Source organism: Streptopelia decaocto, assembly GCF_964273445.1.
Source record: "Streptopelia decaocto genome assembly, chromosome: 12".
NCBI lineage: Eukaryota > Metazoa > Chordata > Aves > Columbiformes > Columbidae > Streptopelia > Streptopelia decaocto.
The window spans coordinates 19,847,255-19,862,664 of record NC_138667.1 but is presented as its reverse complement, the minus strand read 5'-3'; the positions used below and the strand labels follow the sequence as shown (position 1 = coordinate 19,862,664).

The 15,410-nt window shown below is 37.3% G+C and overlaps 1 long non-coding RNA gene across 1 annotated transcript; it reads right to left on the bottom strand.

Annotated features, from left to right (window-relative positions):
• Positions 1–10,149: 10,149 nt before the first annotated feature.
• Positions 10,150–15,024, bottom strand: LOC309445133. Its single transcript, XR_014185237.1, has 3 exons — positions 14,863–15,024; positions 11,927–12,060; positions 10,150–10,537 (listed from the first exon to the last, which is right to left on the bottom strand). It is a non-coding gene; the product is annotated as an uncharacterized lncRNA (long non-coding RNA).
• Between the last annotated feature and the right edge of the window lie 386 nt (positions 15,025–15,410).

The window sequence follows — 15,410 nt, the reverse complement described above, 5'->3', positions numbered from 1 at the left end:
GAGTTTTAGAAATTTTGACACGAAATTGTAAAAATTTTGACGAGGATTTGGAAAAATTAGTGAGAATTTAAAAAAATTCACAAAAAATTTCAAAAATTTTAAAGGCAACTTTAAATATTTCAACATTAATTTTAAGAATCTCAACTGGAGTATTAGAAATTTTGACGCGAAATTGTAAAAACTTTGACAGGGATTAGGAAAATTTAGCGAAAATTTTAAAAGTTTCAACAGGATTTCAAAAATTTTGAAGGGAACTTTAAAAATTTCAACATTAATATAAGAATCTCACCTGCAATTTTAGAAATTTTGACATGAAATTGTAAAAATTTTGACGGGGATTTGGAAAATTTGGTTGAATTTGAAAAGTTTCACCAGGATTTCAAAAATTTTGAAGGAAGCTTTAAAAATTTGGACAATAATTTTAAGAATCTCATTTAAAATTTTAGAAATATTGATGTGAAATTGTAAAAATTTTGACGGGGATTTGGAAAATTTAGTGAGAATTTAAAAGTTTCACCAGGATTTCAAAAATTTTGATGGGAACTTTAAAAATTTCAACATTAACTTAAGAATCTCATCTAAAATTTTAGAAATTTTGAAGTAAAATTGTAAAAATGTTGACGGGAATTTGAAGAATTTAGTGAGAATTTAAAAAGTTTCAGGAGGATTTCAAAAATTTTGAAGGAAACTTTAAAAATTTCAACATTAATTTTAAGAATCTCAACTGGAGTTTTAGAAATTTTGACGTGAAATTGTAAAAATTTTGACGGGGATTTGGAAAATTTAGTGAGAATTTAAAAAGTTTCATCAGGATTTCAAAAATTTTGACAGGAATTTGAAAAATTTCAACATTAATTTTAAGGATCTCAACTGGAGTTTAAGAAATTGTGACGTGAAACTGTAAAAATTTTGTCGGGGATTTGGAAAATTTAGAGAGAAATTTAAAAGTTTCAACAGGATTTCAAAAGTTTTGAAGGAAACTTTAAAGATTTCTACATTAATTGTAAGAATCTCATCTAAAATTTTAGAAATTTTGAAGTGAAACTATAAAAATTTTGACGAGGATTTAGAAAATTTAGTGAGAATCTAAAAAGTTCCAACAGGATTTCAAAAATATTCAAAAAGCTTTAAAGATTTCAACATTAATTTTAAGAATCTCAACTGGAGTTTTAGAAATTTTGACGTTAAACTGTAAACATTTTGACGGGGATTTGGAAAATTTAGAGAGAATTTTAAAAGTCTCACCAGGATGTTCAAAAATTTTCAGGGGACCTTTAAAAATTTCAACATTAGTTTTAAAAATTTTAACTGGAGATTTACAAATTTTGAAGTGAAACTGTAAAAATTTTGACGGAAATTTACAAAATTTCCTGAGAATTCAAAAAGTTTCACCAGGATTTCAAAAATTTTCAAGGAAACTTTAAAAATTTCAAAATTAATATTAAGAATTTCAACTAGAGTTTTAGAAATTTTGATGTGAAACTGTAAAAATTTGGTCAGGGATTTGGAAAATTTCGTGAGAATTTAAAAAGTTTCACCAAGACTTGAAAAATTTTGAAGAAAATTTTAAAAATTTCAATTTTACTTTTAAGAATCTCAACTGGAGTTTCAGAAATTTTGACATGAAACTGTAAAAATTTTGACGAGGATTTGGAAAATTTCGTGAGAATTTTAAAAATTTCAGCAGGATTTCAAAAAGTTTGATGGGAATTCGAAAAATTTGAACCTTTATTTAAGAATCTCAACTGGAGTTTTAGAAATTTTTATGTGAAACTGTAAATTTTTGACGAGGCTTTGGAAAATTTTGAGAGAATTTAAAAATTTCAACAGGATTTCAAAAATTTTGAAGGCAACTTTAAAAATTTCAACATTGATTTTAAGAATCTCAACTTAAATTTTAGAAATTTTGACATGGAATTGTAAAAATTTTGATGGGGATTTGGGAAATTTCGTGAGAATTTCAAAATTTCAACAGGATTTCAAAAATTTTCAAGGAAACTTTAAAAATTTCAACATTAATATTAAGAATCTCAACAGGAGTTTTAGAAATTTTGACGTGAAACTGTAAAAATTTTGACGGGGATTTGGAAAATTTAGTGAGAATTTTAAAAGTTTCAGCAGAACTTTAAAAATTTTGATGGGAACTTTAAAAATTTCAACATTAATTTTAAGAATCTCAACTGGAGTTTTAGAAATTTTGACGTGAAATTGTAAAAATACTGACGGGGATTTGGAAAATTTCCTGAGAATTTAAAAAGTCTCACCAGGATTTCAAAAATTTTGATGGGAACACTAAAAACTTCACCATTAATTTTAAAAATTTCAAATGGAGATTTACAAATTTTGACGTGAAACTGTAAAAATTTTAACGGGGATATGGAAAATTTAGAGAGAATATTAAAAGTTCAAGCAAGATTTCAAAAATTTTGAAGGACACTTTAAAAATTTCAACATTAATTTTAAGAATCTCAACTGGAGTTTTAGAAATTTTGACGTGAAACTGTAAAAATTTGACGAGGATTTGGAAAATTTAATGAGAATTTTAAAAGTTTCAACAGGATTTCAAAAATTCTGATAGGTATTCGAAAAATTTGAACACTAATTTAAGTATCACAATTGGAGTTTCAGAAATTTTGATGTGAAATTGTAAAAATGTTGACGAGGATTTGGAAAATTTTGTGAGAATTTTAAAAGTTTCACCAGGATTTCAAAAATTTTCAAAAAGCTTTAAAGATTTCAACATTAATTTTAAGAATCTCAACTGGAGTTTTATAAATTTTGATGTGGACTTGTAAAAATTCTGACTGGGATTTGAAAAATTTATTGAGAATTTAAAAAGTCTCACCAGGATGTCAAAAATTTTCAGGGGAACTTTAAAAATTTCAACATTAGTTTCAAAAATTTTAACTGGAGACTTACAAATTTTAAAGTGAAACTGTAAAAATTTTGATGTAAATTTGCAAAATGTAGAGAGAATTTTAAAAGTTTCACCAGGATTTCAAAAATTTTCAAGGAAACTTTAAAAATTTCAACATTAATTTTAAGAATCTCAACTAAAGTTTTAGAAATTTTGATGTGAAATTGTAAAAACTTTGACAGGGATTTGGAAAATTTAGTGAGAATTTAAAAATTTTCATCAGGATTTCAAAAATATTGAAGGGAACTTATAAACTTTGAACCTTAATTTAAGAATCTCACCTGGAACTTTGGAAATTTTGACGTGAAACTGTAAAAATTTTGACGGGGACTTGGAAATTTTAGTGAGAATTTTCAAAGTTTCAACAGGATTTCAAAAATTATGACAGGAATTCGAAAAATTTCAACATTAATTTTAAGAATCTCAACTGGAGTTTTAGAAATTTTGACACGAAATTGTAAAAATTTTGACGAGGATTTGGAAAAATTAGTGAGAATTTAAAAAAATTCACAAAAAATTTCAAAAATTTTAAAGGCAACTTTAAATATTTCAACATTAATTTTAAGAATCTCAACTGGAGTATTAGAAATTTTGACGCGAAATTGTAAAAACTTTGACAGGGATTAGGAAAATTTAGCGAAAATTTTAAAAGTTTCAACAGGATTTCAAAAATTTTGAAGGGAACTTTAAAAATTTCAACATTAATATAAGAATCTCACCTGCAATTTTAGAAATTTTGACATGAAATTGTAAAAATTTTGACGGGGATTTGGAAAATTTGGTTGAATTTGAAAAGTTTCACCAGGATTTCAAAAATTTTGAAGGAAGCTTTAAAAATTTGGACAATAATTTTAAGAATCTCATTTAAAATTTTAGAAATATTGATGTGAAATTGTAAAAATTTTGACGGGGATTTGGAAAATTTAGTGAGATTTTAAAGAGTCTCACAGGATTTCAAAAATTTTGATGGGAACTTTAAAAATTTCAACATTAACTTAAGAATCTCATCTAAAATTTTAGAAATTTTGAAGTAAAATTGTAAAAATGTTGACGGGAATTTGAAGAATTTAGTGAGAATTTAAAAAGTTTCAGGAGGATTTCAAAAATTTTGAAGGAAACTTTAAAAATTTCAACATTAATTTTAAGAATCTCAACTGGAGTTTTAGAAATTTTGACGTGAAATTGTAAAAATTTTGACGGGGATGTGGAAAATTTAGTGAGAATTTAAAAAGTTTCATCAGGATTTCAAAAATTTTGACAGGAATTTGAAAAATTTCAACATTAATTTTAAGGATCTCAACTGGAGTTTAAGAAATTGTGACGTGAAACTGTAAAAATTTTGTCGGGGATTTGGAAAATTTAGAGAGAAATTTAAAAGTTTCAACAGGATTTCAAAAGTTTTGAAGGAAACTTTAAAGATTTCTACATTAATTGTAAGAATCTCATCTAAAATTTTAGAAATTTTGAAGTGAAACTATAAAAATTTTGACGAGGATTTAGAAAATTTAGTGAGAATCTAAAAAGTTCCAACAGGATTTCAAAAATTTTGATGGGAGCCTTAAAAATTTCTACATCAATATTAAGAATTTCAACTGGAATTTTAGGAATTTTGACGTGAAATTGTAAATATTTTGACGGGGATTTGGAAAATTTTAGTGAGAATTTTAAACGTTTCAACAGTATTTCAAAAATTGTGATGGGAATTTGAAAAATTTCAACATTAATTTAAGAATCTCTTCTAAAATTTTAGAAATTTTGATGTGAAATTGTAAAAACTTTGACAGGGATTTGGAAAATTTAGTGAGAATTTAAAAATTTTCATCAGGATTTCAAAAATATTGAAGGGAACTTATAAACTTTGAACCTTAATTTAAGAATCTCACCTGGAACTTTGGAAATTTTGACGTGAAACTGTAAAAATTTTGACGGGGACTTGGAAATTTTAGTGAGAATTTTCAAAGTTTCAACAGGATTTCAAAAATTATGACAGGAATTCGAAAAATTTCAACATTAATTTTAAGAATCTCAACTGGAGTTTTAGAAATTTTGACACGAAATTGTAAAAATTTTGACGAGGATTTGGAAAAATTAGTGAGAATTTAAAAAAATTCACAAAAAATTTCAAAAATTTTAAAGGCAACTTTAAATATTTCAACATTAATTTTAAGAATCTCAACTGGAGTATTAGAAATTTTGACGCGAAATTGTAAAAACTTTGACAGGGATTAGGAAAATTTAGCGAAAATTTTAAAAGTTTCAACAGGATTTCAAAAATTTTGAAGGGAACTTTAAAAATTTCAACATTAATATAAGAATCTCACCTGCAATTTTAGAAATTTTGACATGAAATTGTAAAAATTTTGACGGGGATTTGGAAAATTTGGTTGAATTTGAAAAGTTTCACCAGGATTTCAAAAATTTTGAAGGAAGCTTTAAAAATTTGGACAATAATTTTAAGAATCTCATTTAAAATTTTAGAAATATTGATGTGAAATTGTAAAAATTTTGACGGGGATTTGGAAAATTTAGTGAGAATTTAAAAGTTTCACCAGGATTTCAAAAATTTTGATGGGAACTTTAAAAATTTCAACATTAACTTAAGAATCTCATCTAAAATTTTAGAAATTTTGAAGTAAAATTGTAAAAATGTTGACGGGAATTTGAAGAATTTAGTGAGAATTTAAAAAGTTTCAGGAGGATTTCAAAAATTTTGAAGGAAACTTTAAAAATTTCAACATTAATTTTAAGAATCTCAACTGGAGTTTTAGAAATTTTGACGTGAAATTGTAAAAATTTTGACGGGGATTTGGAAAATTTAGTGAGAATTTAAAAAGTTTCATCAGGATTTCAAAAATTTTGACAGGAATTTGAAAAATTTCAACATTAATTTTAAGGATCTCAACTGGAGTTTAAGAAATTGTGACGTGAAACTGTAAAAATTTTGTCGGGGATTTGGAAAATTTAGAGAGAAATTTAAAAGTTTCAACAGGATTTCAAAAGTTTTGAAGGAAACTTTAAAGATTTCTACATTAATTGTAAGAATCTCATCTAAAATTTTAGAAATTTTGAAGTGAAACTATAAAAATTTTGACGAGGATTTAGAAAATTTAGTGAGAATCTAAAAAGTTCCAACAGGATTTCAAAAATTTTGATGGGAGCCTTAAAAATTTCTACATCAATATTAAGAATTTCAACTGGAATTTTAGGAATTTTGACGTGAAATTGTAAATATTTTGACGGGGATTTGGAAAATTTTAGTGAGAATTTTAAACGTTTCAACAGTATTTCAAAAATTGTGATGGGAATTTGAAAAATTTCAACATTAATTTAAGAATCTCTTCTAAAATTTTAGAAATTTTGATGTGAAATTGTAAAAATTTTGACGGGGATTTGGAAAATTTAGTGAGAATTTAAAAAGTTTCAAAAAGATTTAAAAATTTTTGATGAGGATTTAAAAATTTCAATGGGAATTTGAACATTTTTGATGGGAATTGAAAAATTATAGTGAGAATTTTAAAAGTTTCAACAGGATTTCAAAAATTTTTACAGTAATTTGAAAAATTTCAATGCAAATTTGAACAATTTGAACAGGAATTGAAAATTTTTGAAGGGAATTTGAAAAATTTCAACATTAATTTTACAAATTTCAACTGGAGTTTTAAAAATTTTGACGTGAAATTGTAAAAATTTTGACGAGAATTTGAAAAATCTTGATGGGGATTTCAAAAATTTTGCAGGAAACTTTAAAAATTTCTTCATTAATTTTAAGAATTTCAACTGGAATTTTAGATATTTTGACCTGAAATTGTAAAAGTTTTGACGGGGATTTGGAAAATTTTAGTGAGAATTTTAAAAGTTTCAAAAGGATTTCAAAAATTTTGACAGTAATTCAAAAAATTTCAAAGTTAATTTTAAGAATCTCAACTGGAATTTTAGAAGTTTTGACGTGAAATTGTAAAAATTTTGACAGGAATTTGAAGAATTTTCACGGGAATTTGAAAAATTTTGATGGGGATTTTAAAAATTTTGAAGGAAACGTTAAACATTTCAACATTAATTTTAAGAATTTCAACTGGAATTTTAGAACTTTTGATGTGAAATTGTAAGAATTTTGACAGGGATTAGGAAAATTTTAGTGAGAATTTTAAAATTTTCAACAGGATTTGAAAAATTTTGACAGGAATTTGAAAAATTTCAATGGGAATTTGAACAATTTGGACTTGAATAATTTTGAAGGGAATCTGAAAAATTTCAACTTTAATTTTACAAATTTCAACTGGAATTTTAGAAATTTTTACGTGACATTCTATAAGTTTTGACAGGGATTTGGAAAATTTTCATGAGCATTTTAAAACTTTCAGCAGGATTTCAAAAATTTTGAGAGGAATTAAAAAAATTTCAACATTAATTTTAAGAATTTCAACTGGAATTTTAGAAATTTTGACCTGAAATTGTAAAAATTTTGATGGGGATTTGGAAAATTTGAGTGAGTATTTTAAAAGTTTCACAAGGATTTCAAAAGTTTTGACAGGAATTCGAAAAGTTTCAAAATAAATTTTAAGAATTTGAAAAATCTTGATGGAGATTTTAAAATTTTTGAAGGAAACTTTAAAAATTTGAACATTAATCCTGGCTTGACTCTGTACCTCTGAGACCATTCTTTCTTTCCAGCCCTCCCTTGAGGGGGACCCGAGATCTGGGCACAGAGGAAGGTCCGACTCAGACAGCTGGCATTCCCGTCATGCTCTCTCTCCCCCATAAGGAAGTGTGGACCAACAGGAAAAGGAAGCATGGCCATGACAGCACTTGTTCCAGCAGTACCAGCCTGTTGGCTGTGACAGGGAATGGAGTAGAATACGTGTGGACGGAGGATAAAACCCCTGAGTAGATCCTTCTGCCTTGTGCCCTTACCCGGCCGGTAACGCCTGGGAGCTTTGCCTGCTTCACGCCTTCCTGCAGAGCCCACTCAGTGACATCCCTTGTGCTCCAGCGCAGATGATAAAGCTTTTCCTGGAGCTTTCGGAGCTGGACGGTCAGGGACTTCTGAGGGTTTCGCTCAGCACTTCTAACTCTCCTGTGGTGCTCCAGAGTCTTTTTGCGCCAAGTTGTCCCACATGGTAAACACCTGTCAGACACACACCAGAGCTCAGAACTTGGTCTAAGGCTGGGCTATGCCTTGGGCTGCCCGCTCCCCTTTCTGTGTCTCTCCCAAGTACCATAGTTGTCTCTCCTCTTGCTGCCTTTGACAGTGGCCATCATGGCGTACGGGCTCCGCAATAGACGGACGTTCCCTGCCCTGGACTGTGCTCCTTGTCCTGCAGAAGATTCTCAGCCCCTGGGGCAGGAGAGCTCAGCCACGGCCTCTCCCTGGGCTCAGCCCTCCTGGGGAAGGCAACTCAGCCCTTCCTCACCCACACCCGTCCCGCTGGAGCAGGGACTGGCACAGCTCTGTGGGGACTTTCTGCTCTTGGCTGAGCTCCTCTGCTCACAGCGGGGGAAGTGGAACAGGGCAGGATGGAGCCCCGAGTGCCTCCTAAAGCACCGTCCTCAGGTCGGAGCTCTGCAGAGACTCACCGAAAGAGAACAGACCAAGTAGCAACACCACGGTCGATGCCTTCAGTGCCTTCATCTTCCTGCAGAGCAGATAAAGAAAAGGCTGGTGAAGCTGGCGGTTCCTGTGCAGATCAGCAGCAGACTGGAGAGGGGCAGCAGGGACTGCAGCCCTTGAGCCTGGCGTTCCTGCCGTGTGCATTGGCTTGGTCCTGCACCAGCTCCAGTCACTGCTGGAGGTGTCACCAGCTGCACCAGTGCGGGATTTGTCACAGCAAAGATTGTTTCCTTAGGGACAAAGGGCTCAAGATTGACTCTGGACTAAGAGCAGGAGTTGCAACAGGACTTGTGTCCACACTTCACATCTGTGGGGCTGGAGAGGGGTTCTCTAGAAATAGAAGGACATAACGAACGCCTGTTTCTCCTGCCCAGCATCCGATGGACACTTGTGCTGCTCCTGTTCTCCACCCTCTCAAGAGAAGGTTCAGCCTGTGCCCCTACAGTCCAACAGCTGCCAGGGGGGTGTGTGTCTCCCCTCTCGCAGCGTTTCTTCAGCAGCCGGGTTATCTCTGGCCCTTCTCTTGGCAGAACTGCAGACAAATGCAGACTGGAAAGAGGGAGGGTGGCTGAATGTCAGTGTGTGCTGGCAAGCAACGGGCAACCAAGGAAGTGCCAAAGAAACCCTCTGGTGTCTGGGCCCTGCTGCCCTGAGCCTGATCTGCCAAGACACAGCACACACTGCTCTGCAAGGGGGAAATTCCTCCTGCCTGTTCCAGGAGGCTCTCAACAGGCTCACAGCATACACTCATCAGGAATAAACAATCCCCTTTTGTTCTCCTAGAGAACTCCTTGCACCCCTCGGAGGATCTCGAGCCCCTTTCCTGAGGCAGAGCCCTGGTGAGGAGCTGAACAGGTTTCCCACGGAAACCTCCTCTGTCAGGAACACAAGTCAGACCCACGGCCAACAGAGGACACGCTGGTGTCCTTCTGGTCCCCGTGGAGAGGAAAACCAAGCAGGCTCGGGGACAGAACCCACCCTGCAGAGCACAATGCAGGACGGAGCTGAGCTCTCACAATTACTGCAGCAGGCTGTGTCTGGGCCACCCCTGGGACTCTCTCTGTCCCATCCAGAATGGAGCTGTCCCTCATTCTGCAGAGATCAAAGGCTTCTGGGCCCAGCCCTTGCGTTCATGAAGAGACTGAAAGGCAGCTGCTGCCTTCCAGCAGCTCCAGACCCAGCTCTCAGGCTGCCCTCGTGTTCCTCTCCTGCCCACCCTCCACCCACCCCAGCTGACAAGGTGGAAAACACACCTGGGGAAAGGGGAGGAGGAGTTTTCAAACATACCCGTTCAGACCTTGAACCTTCTCTGGGTGTCTCCGGGTACCTGCTGAGGTGCAGGTAACAAGCATCTCGCTCGCTCTGGAGTGAGCCAAAAACTCTGCAATCTCAGTTCCCTCAAGATCGAGAGTGACCGAGGCGCAGGGAGACCCCTGGTCTTATACCCTGCTGTGCCGACCTCAGCGCTGATGCTGCTTTGTGACATCAACAGCAGTGACTGATGTCACAATGGAAGAGGCTGTGCCACGTTTGGAGGCAAAGTCCAACCTGACAGGAGCGGGTCTCGCAGTCCTCTCTGCAAGGGAAGGAATCCTTCACCACACAACGACGGGAAAGGTACAGGAACACATTACTCTCAGATAACAGACTCTGTCACCACTCTTCTTCTTGCTGACCAAAGTTCAGACGGTGTTGGAAAACAACAACAAAAAAGCAAGATGTGCTCCTCAGGGAGCACATTATATCAGCCATTCAACAGTAAGTCCAACTCCCGTCTGAACCTCACAATAAGAAATGCCGTCTTAAATTTTCAAGAGAAGGAAGGGCTTTGAAATGGCAAGACCAGGAAACGTTTATGAAAGCACGGCCATTCAAGTCCACAGCCCTGATCACAGACCACCTGCCCGTTACCTAAGGCAGGATGTTCTCAGCTGATTCGCAGCCACTGACATCTGGAAAAGAGCACAAGGTCTCTTGTTCCTTAGCACTGAGCACGGAGGTTGGAAGGGGATCTGGGAAGAAAACCACCTACGGTCAGTCTGGTTTCATTCGAGGCCATCAGGACAAGTTCAGTTCACATTTACCAGGAACCACAGCAGGTCCCACCCGTCCCTGCAGACCCCAACACCGCTCCTGTGCAGGGTCCCGAGGAGCAGTAAGCACAGAACAAGAAACCTCCCTTCCAAAGAAGCCCCCAGCTGGTTCTTTAACCAAGCTGCACAGAGCAGCAGCTGAGAACAACCTCTGCCACAACTGCACCCAGCTCTGCCTTCTGCACAAGGAGACCAGCTCCTAAATGATCCCCAGCCCTACAGACACAGATCTTCCCCAGGGCAGGGATGAGGAAACACCAGAGTGCACGGACACCTGGTCATTCAGTTGAAGCTGCTGGGGAGAAGGACAGAGGACTAGAAAGAGACAAATGAGACAAGAGAGAAGACAGAGGAGCTGAGAGAGAAAGAAACACACAGGGAAAAGGATGGAGAGATGGAGAGATCAAGGCAAAAAGGGACAAAGAGCCGTGATGAGACAGGGAGGAAGAAACAGCAGGGCTGAGGAGCAGGACAGAGGGATGGGCAGGGGGGAGGAGGAGAAGCAGGAAGGGGGTAGAGAAAGACAGGAAGGGGGACGTACAGATGGAGAGACAAAAAGAAAGGCAGGGAACAGAACAAAGGGACTGAGAAACAATGCAAAGTTCAGATCAAAATGAAGAGACTGGAAAGGGAAAACATGCAGCAATGAGCTGGAGGAAGAGGAAAAGAGGGCTGAGGAGCAGGAAAGAGGAAGAGAAGACAAAGAAAAGGCAGAGCCAGCTGGACAGGGGAGATATAGTGAGAAAGGATGGGACCGGGAACAGGCAAGGACGACAGAAAGAAAACCAGGACAGAAAGACATCAAGAAGGAAAAGGGGCAGTAATCTGGACAGAGATGGAGAAAGAAGCAGCAGGGAAAGGGAAGACAGGCAGAAAGATGGAAATGGAGCAGGAGAGAGAAAGAGCGATAAGTGTTAGAGGCAGGACAGAGATTGGGGAAAAAATCCTGGGGTGGGCAGCAAGATGGAGAGGGAGTAAAAAAGAAGAGGGGCAGGAATAGATGCAGGGAGCAGGACAGAGGGATACAGTGAGAAATGATGGGGCACGGAGCAGGAGAGAGCAACAGACCAGAATGATGACAAAGAGAAACCAGGGATGGTGAGAACACAGAGGGGTGGAGACGGAGAGGGAGATACGAGAAACCCTGCACAGAGATGGAGAAGGGTGGAGGAATAGGTGAGGAAGCAGCAGAGAGGGACAGAGGGAGAAGAGATTAAGAGGAAGAAGGGCACAGCAGGAAAGAGGAGGGAGCAGGGAGGGACTGGGACACAAAACAGGGTGAAATGACCCCAAGGGCCCAGGACTCACCGCAGTTCCTGCTCTCTGCACTGCCAGGCAAGCTGTGGAGTTCAGGCACTTCTGTCTGTGAGAAATGCAGTTGTGATTTGTGCTGAGATGTTTGATGTTTAGAGATACAACCAAATGAGGCTCGGGCTCTGAACCTGCAAAAAGGAAAAGGTGGGTAAGTTCTATGTGAAAACTTCTGAAACTTGTTTATGAGGTTATATTGATAGAGGGAGCTAACATTTTCAGGGTTAACCAACCACATAATAAGGACCTACTAACGAACTAACACTTGAAGCCACATGATGAGTATCTAGTTTAGAGCTGTATGTAACCAGTTGTGTTAAGAAAAACCAGAACCTCATCGAATGCCGAGATCAGAAGCTTTACAGCACCAGCTGTAACCTTGAGGAGACAAGACAGCCAAGATTTACAGCAAAAGGGGGGCCAGTCTGGTTTTGGTCGACTTGGCAGCTTGGGAGACCCATAGAGACCACAGAGACCATAGTGAGCCGTAGAGACCATAGAGACCACAGAGACCATAGAGTCCCATAGAGATTCACAGAGACCCATAGAGACCACAGAGACCATAGAGACCACAGAGATCCACAGAGACCCATAGAGACCACAGAGACCATAGAGTCCCATAGAGATCCACGGAGACTGTAGAGATCCATAGAGACCCCTCCTCAAAGCCACCAAGTGACACTGCACAGGCGCAACAGGGGAGGGTCAAGGAGGAGACTATGGAAATGGTTCTCTGAGACTCATTTTAATGAGAAGCGGGAAAGGTTATGAATATGTACAGGCGTTCCTGGGGTCATTATGAATATGTAACACCTTACTGTATTTAAGCACACCTCTTATTGTTTAAAAGTGTGTGTGTTGGGAGCAGCGAATCCCTCGCGCACCCAGCACTGTTTTGCTTATGCTCTAATGAACCCGTGTTTAAGGAATACAATTAAGGAATTGGATTAAACGTTGTTTATCCTTAGAAAAAGCCTAAGTTATTTATTTCATTGCTTTACAACAAGTGATTGAATCTGCTATAGAAAAGTTCAACCACCTCCTGTATAGCAAAGGATAAAAGAAAGAATGGATTTTTGTTGCATCTAATCCATAACGCAAGTACCAATTAAAAATACATCAGCAGTGGGTTCCTTCAAATATTCACTGTGAAGGCAGTTCCTGGCACGATTATATTATCGTTCTTACTATTTTACAGGAGAAACACAGGGCACGGCTGATTTTGCCCACGTGCAGCACAGTGATCACGCGAGTGCGGTGAACCAGGTGAAAGGCCCTAGAGAAGGAAATTCAGGCTCCGTGTGCAGAGCCAAAACAGAAACCCTTTTCAAACTGTTTAATTTTTAAAAGCTACAATGGGTATAAAGCAGAAAAAAGAGCAGTGAATGTGTATAATGACATAATTAGATGTTTTTTCAGTTCCATGATGTGCTCTTTTACTAAGTGTCTGCTGGAGTGGATATCCTGGACACAAACAGGCGAGTTCCTGGTGTTGTGCCCACGGTGATTCATCCACTGTGGCCGTGGCTGTCAGGCCTTGATACAACAGACACAAAACCTTGGGAGGGAGGTGATCACAGTAAAACGCTTAAAGATAGAGCTAGCAGACTTGATTTAGTCTTTATTTAAAAATACACATGGCTGCTGTCTTTTTTCCAGTTTAGCTAGGACGGGCTCCAATATCTCTATTAATTCTAATTACAATACATGACAAAAAATAAGGGGGGAAAGCTTTGTTTTTACAATGGTAAATACAGTCTAAATCATAATTTGGGAAAAGATAAAGGGGTGTAGCAGATGAGGCACAGACTCTCTTTAAGATGCAGAGAGACATTTAATACAAACTCAGGTTTGCATCTGAAACATCACGTACCTCTGTCCTTGATGTACGGATCCTGTATCTATCCCTCTGTCCCTGATGTACCAGCCCCGTATCAGTCCCTCTGTCCCTGATGTACCAACCCCGTATCAATCCCTCTGTCCCTGATGTACCAACCCCGTATCAATCCCTCTGTCCCTGATGTACCAACCCCGTATCAGTCCCTCTGTCCCTGACGGTTCATGTCCCACACAGTCTTTGCTGCTTGTGTTGTTCCACCAGCGCTTGTTCTCACACTGTGACTCTTGCAGTTTCTCACAGGCCTGATGTCACAACCCTGCCACATCTCCCTTCTTTGTTTAACAATTGCAGCCATAGCAGCATGTAACCGCACAGCCATTGCACCATTAAAGCTTTTTTCAATCATTCGTTGTACATGAGATAAGACACATGGTACACAATCAATAAGTACCAGACTCCACATACAAACATTCTAAGCAGCGGGTTAAAGGGCCGTGTTTCGCAATTTTTGTGGCACCCATAACTGTTACAGAATCACTACTTAATATTCCCTGAATAGTGTTTAACACAGAATAATGAGCTCCCAGTCAACTAAGAATTCTCATTCTCTGTTCTCCAAGTCAAGACCTATATTAATATATTTCTGAGCTGTCGGTTTAAGACGGTGTAAAAACTCAGTGGGAGATTGCTCACGATCCTGTTTAATCTCAGGTTTTGGCATATTTACAGCTTTAGGCACAGCGTGTCTAATCCCGTATAAAATGCACTGTCCATACCAATTCAGCCTGTCCCCCAATATAAGGATATCAGGATCCCACCCTGGACTGACGGAGGGACAATTTTGATCTCATGTTCTCTGTGCATTCTACACCAATAGCTGTTCTTCAACAAACCTTTTACTGGTTTCCATTTCTTTCCCTGATTATCCTTTTTCAAAACAAATGGATCCGAAGGGGATAAAGACAATGCATATGTAACATTATGTATTGTGTAATATGCCTTATGTAATAGGCAATATGTGATTTAAAATGCATATCTTATTATATATTACATGTAGCGTGTTACTATGCTACACATCTCAAAGTATAACCACCTAGACCTGTGCAGCATATTAATATTATTTATAGTGGCCGCCATTAATTACAATATTCAATCAGATTCTCCCTGGTTGACTCCCTGTTGAACAGCAAACGATCCTTTTCCAATGTCAGAAAATACAGCCCGGGGGGGATTTCTCCCGAATCCTCCTGTCGATTGTCCACTACCTACTTCACAATCACAATAACAGACAATTGGTGAACCGTAAGTACTGGACTATAAAATCACCCAAGACACACGTAACAACAACAACAACAAACTACTAAAGACACAAACAATTATACAATTTCTAAGGCACAAACAGCAAAATCACTAAAGGTACCTTTATCAAATTACTGTTCCCTCGTTTTCTCTTTTATTTATTGTTCTCTCGTTTTTCTCTTTAATTTTTTATTTCTTTCTTTTTTCAAGTTACCCAGTTTACCAAAATGCGCAGACGCGGATGCGCAGACCCAACGCGCTGGTGTCGCCCACGTCTCGCGCAGGCAGCTGCCAACCCAACCAGACAATGAAAGTGCCTTATCTCATTGACGGGGTTTTACC